Here is an 8,520-nt window from a genome sequence, read left to right as displayed (position 1 = left end):
TCATCATCCCTCCACCACAGTGCTTGACAGTTGGTATGGGGTGTTTTTGCTGATATGCTGTGTTTGGTTTTCGCCAAACGTGGCACTGTGCATTATGGCCAAACATCTCCACTTTGGTCTCGTCTGTCCAAAGGACATCGTTCCAGAGTCTTGTGGTTTGTTCAGGTGCAACTTTGCAAACCTAAGCCGTGCTGCCACGTTCTTTTTAGAGAGAAGAGGCTTTCTCCTGGCAACCCTTCCAAACAAACCATACTTGTTCAGTCTTTTTCTAATTGTACTGTCATGAACTTTAACATTTAACATGCTCACTGAGGCCTGTAGAGTCTGAGATGTAACTCTTGGGTTTTTTGCAATTTCTCTGAGCATTGCACGGTCTGACCTTGGGGTGATTTTGCTGGGACGTCCTCTCCTGGGAAGATTGGAAACAGTCTTGAATGTTTTCCACTTTTGAATCATCTTTCTCACTGTAGAATGATGGACTTTAAATTGTTTGGAAATGGCCTTATAACCCTTCCCAGATTGATGGGCAGCAGCAATTGCTTCTCTAAGATCATTGCTGATGTCTTTCCTCCTTTGCATTGTGTTAACACATACCTGAATGCTCCAGACCAGCAAACTGAAAAACTTTGGCTTTTATAGAGGTGGTCATACTTGCTGATGATCAATTAATCACAGGCATTTGATTAGCAGCACCTGTCTGCTACTTAGCATCTTAATTCCTATGGAAGCAGTAAGGGTGTACTTACTTTTTCACACATGGCTTCTCCATTTTGGCTTTATTTCTGTTAAATAAATCATGACACGGTGTAATATGTAGGGGTGTGCACGGACCTCCCGGTCCGCTTCTCTTCCAGATTCGCAGCTTCCAGATCGGGTCCACTCCGCTCCGCCTATGGTATGCTCCGCTTCGCTGCGAAGCTCTGGATTCGGATTGGAGCTCCGCTTTCCCCCATAGGCTTGCATTGAAATCCAAAAAAGCCTACAACTTTTTTCTGTTAGTGTTAGAAACCTCAAACTCAGCACCATGATAGCTTATCCATGTATACACATGCATGCCAAGCCTCAAGCAAATCCAAGCATCCCCTAATTTTCGGGGAATTTTTGAAAATCGGACACCCCATTTTCAGATGTGGGATTTACTCTGACATTTTGACAGATAAAAACTTGGGAGTTGGCACCCTCACAGATGCCATCTAGATCCACATTCATGGCAAGTTTCAAGCAAATCCCATCATCCCCTGATTTTTGGCGGGGCTTTAACCTTTTAACTCGTCCTAAATCAAGTCCCATGCTAGAACTCTGTCAATTTTCATGTTAGAAATGTCAAATTAGGCACCATGACACCTCATGCATGTATACACATGCGTGCCAAGCCTCAAGCAAATCCAAGCCTCCTCTGATTTTTGGGGAATTTTTGAAAATCGGACACCCCAGTATCTCAGGGATTTAAAGCTGCAGACAGCTCAATGGGTCCATTTCAAAGGAAATCCCAACATGCCATGAATTGGGGAGTAGTTAACCCTAAATATGAATCTTCTTCCACACTTGAAAAATTGATTTGGAAGTTCAAAAAGTCTAAGTGAGCGCAGGAAGGACTTATCCCCTGAGTCAAAGCAAGACACACAGAAACCATCCCTGAGAGGCGGGCACAGGAGGAGGACTGGCAGCAAGCATGCCGGAGGCTGGTGGGCATGAACCACAAAGCCAATCATGTACTGCAGCTCCTAGGGGGAGGAGGGAGGGAAGGCAGGCAGGCAGGCAGCAGACATTTCTGGGGGCACAAGGAAGTGAGGCAAGGATTGTTTGTTTCTTTCTAAGCCAGCAGTAACGCATTGCAAACCAACCCTGTGAGGTGGGCACAGAGGAGGAGGACTAGCAGCAAGCATGCCGGAGGCTGGTGGGCAAGAACCACAAAGCCCATCATGTAGTACAGCTCCCAGGGTGAGGAGGGAGGGAAGGCAGCCAGGCAGGCAGGCAGCAGACATTTCTGGGGGCACAAGGAAGTGAGGCAAGGATTGTTTGTTTCTTTCTAAGCCAGCAGTAAGGCATTGCAAACCAACCCTGCGAGGCAGGTACAGAAGAGCATGCCGGAGGCTGGTGGGCACGAACCACAAAGCCCATCATGTAGTGCAGCACCCAGGCACCAGGTGGGCAGAGAGGCAGGCAGAGATATGCCATAGATCTATGGGGGAGTCAGTCCCGGCAGATGCCCCACCACAGCAGCACCCAGGGGGGAAGGCAGGCAGGCAAGCAGCAGACATTTCTGGGGGCACAAGGAAGTGAGCCAAGGATTGTTTGTTTCAAAGCCATCAGTAATGCATTGCAAACCAACCCTGCGAGGCGGGCACAGAGGAGGAGGAGTGGGAGCAAGCATGCCAGAGGCCGGTGGGCATGACCACAAAGCCCATCATGTAGTACAGCTCCAAGGCACCAGGTGGGCAGAGAGGCAGGCAGAGATGCCATAGATCTATGGGGGAGTCAGTCCCGGCAGATACCCCAAAACAACAGCACACAGGCAGAGGCAGGAAGGCAGGCATGGAGCAGACATTTCTGGGGGTACAAGGAAGTGAGCCAAGGATTGTTTCAAAGCCAGTAATGCAAACCATCCCTGTGAGGCAGGAGCAGCACAGAGATATGCCTTTTCTTTTGCATCCCATAAGGCTAGGAGGATAAGAGTAAAGCTTTGTGATCCTTGCTTCAGAGTTGATTGACTGCATTGTGATCACAGCCATTATTAAACAACAACAAAATAACGTTAATAATAGCAGTACTAATTAATATTAATAGCAATAACACCAGAGAGTGTTAAAACCACCCAGAGAGCTTCGGCTGTGGGGCGGTATATAAATGTAATTAAATAAATAAATAAATAAATAAACAACAACAATAAGGAGTTGAACCACAATGAAAGCCTGCCTGACTTCACTGAAGAGGAAAAGCCAGGAGAGCTTGGGCTATGGGGTGTATAAATATAAAATGTAATAAATAAATAAATAAACAAAGGAGGGGTGGAATTAAAAGCTGCAGTGTTGCTGAATAAACAACAATATTTTTTTAAAAAAGGCTATGTCTGTCTTTTACCAGTAAGAGGAAAGTGGACGTGCCCAGGGGGAGGGGGAATTATGCCAATTTGACTGGCCCTAAGTAAGTACCAGTCTTTAAGAAGCTACCTGTCACTTCAGCTCATGACAGGCATTAGCTTCTCCAGTCTCCACTGGTTACTCTTTGGAGGGCTCTGATGACCCTCCAAGGACAGGACAGTGTGTGTGCATTGGGCACGTCCACATGCCCTAGGGGACCTCATCCCCTTGCACCACATCTATTCAGTTGTTCACCAAGGTTAGGGTGGGTAGCTGTGCTGTGTTTCCTATCTGTTATTTATTTGCTTAGTATATGATTTCAGGTTGTGTTTGTGCGTTTTGTGGGGCTACTGTTTAAAAAAAACACTGGGAAAAGTCCATTCAGAGACTAAGAAAGAGAAGTTTCCCAGTATCCCAAGTTACTAAGTATCCCGTTTTGCCTATCCCCCTCCAACTTTGGGACTGGAGAATGCTTCATCAGGTGATCATGACTGGGAGTTGAATCTGCCTCTCAGCACTTCAAAAAGGTACCTCTCCTGCTTTTTTTACCCTTTTTTAAAAAAAATTATAGCAAGTGAACCGCACAATGCAGAGTGCTGAAAATAGGCTCAAAATGACCCCCACCCACGACTCTCTAAGCACACCAAGTTTCAAATAGCTTGAAAAACAAAGAAGTTATCCACTAATATTTTCCGCAATGCAATCCTATGGGCGAAAAAATCCAAAATGGCGGGCGGATCGCTCCGCGAAAAAAGGAGCGCTTTACCTATGGTCGCTTCTCTTTGCCATGCTCCTCCAGCCCCCCGACTTGCTTTTCCTCCACCTCAGGCGAAGGCGGATCAGCCCAATTCGCTATTGCTTCTCCGATCCTAAGCGAAGCGGATCACACTCCTAATAATATGTCATGTGTTGTTGTTCATCTGAGGTTGTATTTACCTAATTTTTAGACCTGCTAAGGAACAGATGATTGTTATTATGTCCTGATATGTAAAATCATACAATTCCAAGAGGGTGTACTTTCTTTTTCACACGACTGTACATACGGAGAGATTCCTTCCTTCTTTCCTTCTGTCACCCATTCAGAAGATCTTAGCTTCATATATAGGGAACACCCCTACATACGAGTGGTTATATGTTAAATGTGATTTAATTATGGCAAACAATAAGCCTTTCCATAGCTTCCACCCATTTGTTCATTTCCTCTATTTAAAATGCACCATGTAGTCAAGTGCTGAAATTGCATTTATTCTGAAAGTGCTTCTTGCTCACAGAGATTTCTTCTTTTGTGGAGGTTTCATTGAAGGCAGTAGTGTTCTCCCTATTATACACTGACTGTCAATATATGTTCCGCTGCAAAGGAAGGACCACATAGGATTTAAACAAACAAAGAAACAAACACAATTTTGGAAAGCAAAATTCACCACTAGGATCAGTCTATCTCTAGTCCATGTCAATTTCACATGTGTTCATTTCTAAGTCCATTCCATCCTGTTTACATTGCAACTCCAAACTGTCTAAAGTTGCCGTTTTACCATTTAGAGTTGTTCTATTACATGCAGCTCTTAGACGACCTCATAAATCTAAGCAGTCAGATAAGGTGGTGACGTTTGTAGAAATGAGAAATCTGAAGAATTCCGATCAGCAAACCAAACTTCATGTAATTCCAAGGGGTAGTGGATCAGGGCAGTGTTCTTCAACATGCAATGCCACCACTTTTCCCTGGCCCCCATATTCACAACACGGACATGTTTTGCAGAGGCAGAGACAGAACTTTGCCTTGAAGCATTTGTGTTCTTCACTATGCTCACTTGGAAGCTCTCCACATCGGTTTTTGATCTCCCACGCGTGCCAGTCTCACTGAACCACAATACAGAATAACACAATATATGAGCACAAAAAACATTATCTTTCAGCCTTACAATTAATATCACATTTTGCCTGCTCTAAAAATACTTGCTGAAAGTCCTTTTTAGACAAAGAAGCAAAATTGGAGGGTCACCCTGTCTTCTAAAGGACCTGTAAACAACCATGAGTAAGGAATGAACAATACAGGCATCATGAGACCAATGTTTTATCGCACGCTTGTTACTGCTCACTCATGTTTTTTTGCACGTCCTTGTGATGACGCCGTCCACCTCTTTCTGGTCTTTTTTTCCGTGACAAAACAGACCCCAGTAAATTTGACATTTTTTTAATAGTGAAACTTTCCGCTATTTCCTGCTGTGTGCAGGAAAAGCAGCACAATAAAAAACACCCACTGGATGGGCCACATGGTTGTTGCTGCTTCCTCTTTCTTTCCCATGTAAAAAAACCTTTGCTATTGTGGGACAACAGCAGGAGGCCATAGTGACGGTAGGGAAACATGATTCCCCCTCATCCCTCTCTGATGATGCTCTATATGTCTCATAGAATCATAGAATAGCAGAGTTGGAAGGGGCCTACAAGGCCATCGAGAAAAGCTCTCAGTCGTTCTCAAAATAATACGATTATTTGTGACTAGCTGATATGCCTGGCATTGCTCAGGTCCGAGAATAATGTTTATAACATTTATTTGATATATAATAAATTTCTCTGCAACTTATTCATCTTTAGGTTGGTTGGGTTTTTTTTAGTGTGGTTGAGTTAGTAAATTGTTTTGTTAGAATAAACGGGAAATTGTGTTAATAAGAACTGTATTTTAAATTAGAGCTTTGTGATAGACCACATTTTTTGTTTTACCTGAAATGCCTTCACCTCCCTTCATGCCTTGGCTGGAGCATCCATCTAAACTTATAAAACAATCAGGACACACAACACCCTTTCTACTAGCTAAAAAAGATGCAAACCTAAGAATATGTTTTCAAAATATATCCAGCATTGCCCAGATATCTGAATAACATATAGTAGGGAAGCAGATCTCGGTGACTTGGGCCTTTTATCTAACTGCACTCTGACATAACTGCACTCTGAAGACACACCATGACACTTCTTTATTTTTATTTTTTTTAGTTAAATGGTCAACCCACGACTGTATGGTGCTGGTGGCATTATACAACCAGATTAGTGCACAAGGCACACAACTACTATAGTATGAAAATTAGAGTCAAAGATTGGGTGAACAGTTATAACAAACAGAAGGTTTTATAACAAGAACAAAAATTCAACAATTTTGCAACAAAAGCAATCTTGAACAGATAACATGAAAGTTATGAACAAATGCATGTTGTACAATAGTGTTGAGACATGAATAAGTCTCTAGAGTATTTTAACCAAAAAACAATGCAACGTAATATAGTTACAATAGGAATCCAGAGTGTGAAGACACAAAATGGTCTCTTCAGTGTTTTTGAAACCTTTAAACAGGCTACCGATTTAAAAATCCTGTTTTTGCAGATGCTTAATCAGAGACACACCATCGATAGGGCTAATGCCGTGGAGAAAAGGAGAGAGTTCAAACCTTCATTCCATGTATAATCACTTGAAAAACTGGCCAAACGCCTCAAGCAGAGTATTATAAATCCTCTTCTGCTTGAAACTTGAAATTTGGCATGCTGATAGGTCTGGTTGTACAATGTACCAGAAAAACCTAAAAACACAGAATTTTGAGTTTCAAATATTTTTAACGAATTTAATAAAAACCAAGGCTTATGCCTATAACTTCCAGCGTGCCTTGGGTGAAACTCCCAGCATGCCTTGGGTGGGAGGCCAGACTTAATGGCCTTTGGCTGCCATTGTGAGTGCATGGGGTTCATAGAGGGTAAATCCTCATTTGAGTCATGTATATAGTCTTTAAGATCCACAGTCCAGTCTAAAATGGAATTTTGGGAGTTTGGAGCATCTATACCCTATCAGCAGGCTCTTCTGTTGCTTTGGGTGTATAAAATAGTGTATTTTTTGTTTTGTTTTTTGGGAGGAATGTTCTTAGCGGAGGGAGTGATACCTAATACCTGATATCTCCTACTAGTGAGCACCATTTCATTACAGATGTTATCAACACTGATAGAAAGGTTATAAGAGCAACTATGAATCCCTGGACTGGCAGCCACAAAAAGAATTTGGTTAAAATATCTAAAAAAAACTTTAAAGTATTTTTGCATTATTATTAAAAAAAAAAAAACCCCTAAAAGCTAAACATATAAAAAACATTCTACATGCAAATTGTTTTCCATGGGCCCAGAACTTTAGCTTCCAGAAAAGGCTATTTTAGCTTTATCTGCTCTGAAATTGTAAGAATTGCAATACTATGTTTCTAACTAAAAAAATGCGGGTACATCTGATAATTAGGTCTAAAATAATAAGCCGTGTAGTGGCTCCAGGAATCCTAGATAATATATTACCAAGTAGCTATAACAGTAGTTGTAAAAAGGGAGAGCATTGGTAAAGCCAAATCCCATTGAATGTTCTTCAGATCCTGAGAGGAGTCCTCATGCCACAGTGGATGACGATGCGATGTAGGTACATGAATATTTGGTCTGCTTTTCTTGAAACTTATGCATAACTCTACCCCCCCTTTTTTAAATGAACAGTGTATCTGATGGCAAAAAGATGACATTCCTATATATGTAATGTTTCTTTGTTTTTCTTTTTGAAGATTTTGTTCTGTTTTGTTAATATTCACAATAAAAATTGATTATTATTATTATTATTTTAAAAAAGTAATTGGGTAGACGTGGAATGGGCACACCTTCTCCCCACCCTTTTCCAACCAGACATGTAGTGAGTTGTCCTCCTGCAGATGTTTTATTCCAACTACAAGGTGTGTGTGTGGGGGAATCACTTCAGTTTATTGAAGTAGAAAGCCCTTATATTGCTAATGTTCCTGAACTATGAAAGGATCAAGCACTGTTGCTCTAATATGTTTCCCAGTAGAGTCTGTGGATTCAGGAGTAAACAGCGTCAGAACCAATGTAAACAGGAAGATATGATAAACATTACAAATGGGGTGGCAAACATTTGCAAGGGGAAACAATGACTATAAAAAACAATGCTGGTTATATGCAAACACAATTACAACAAAACATAGCAGCAACTCCTTATTGGGGAGGCCCAGATTTTGTGAAATTTGTCCCACATGGGCATTGTGGATTGTGCAGTCCCTTTCATTCCGGCATCCATTCACGGATGGCTTTGAATTTTATTTTTCATGTTTTGCAGAAAAATATGCAAATAATTCTGGAAGAAAGTTTACATAACTCATGTTAGTAGATAATATTTAATGTATTGTCCCCCATTCCAATTGACGTTTCCCTATGTATATTTTCCAGCACAGCATCTGCCTTAATAGAATTTTTTTTCTTTTTACTGCAAATGAATTTGTGTAAATTTTGGGGAATATAAAAAGAAAAGAAAAGAAAGAAAGAAAGAAAGAAATCCAAAAGTCCATGGACTCTGCATGAACCAAGGAGGCCGGTCCACAGCGGATTCCACAGGTTGAATTCTTAGAAATCCGTACTCATTTTAG

Source organism: Elgaria multicarinata, chromosome 3 (genome assembly GCF_023053635.1).
Source record: "Elgaria multicarinata webbii isolate HBS135686 ecotype San Diego chromosome 3, rElgMul1.1.pri, whole genome shotgun sequence".
In the NCBI taxonomy this organism is placed as follows: domain Eukaryota; kingdom Metazoa; phylum Chordata; class Lepidosauria; order Squamata; family Anguidae; genus Elgaria; species Elgaria multicarinata.
Note: the sequence above shows the minus strand (reverse complement) of the source record.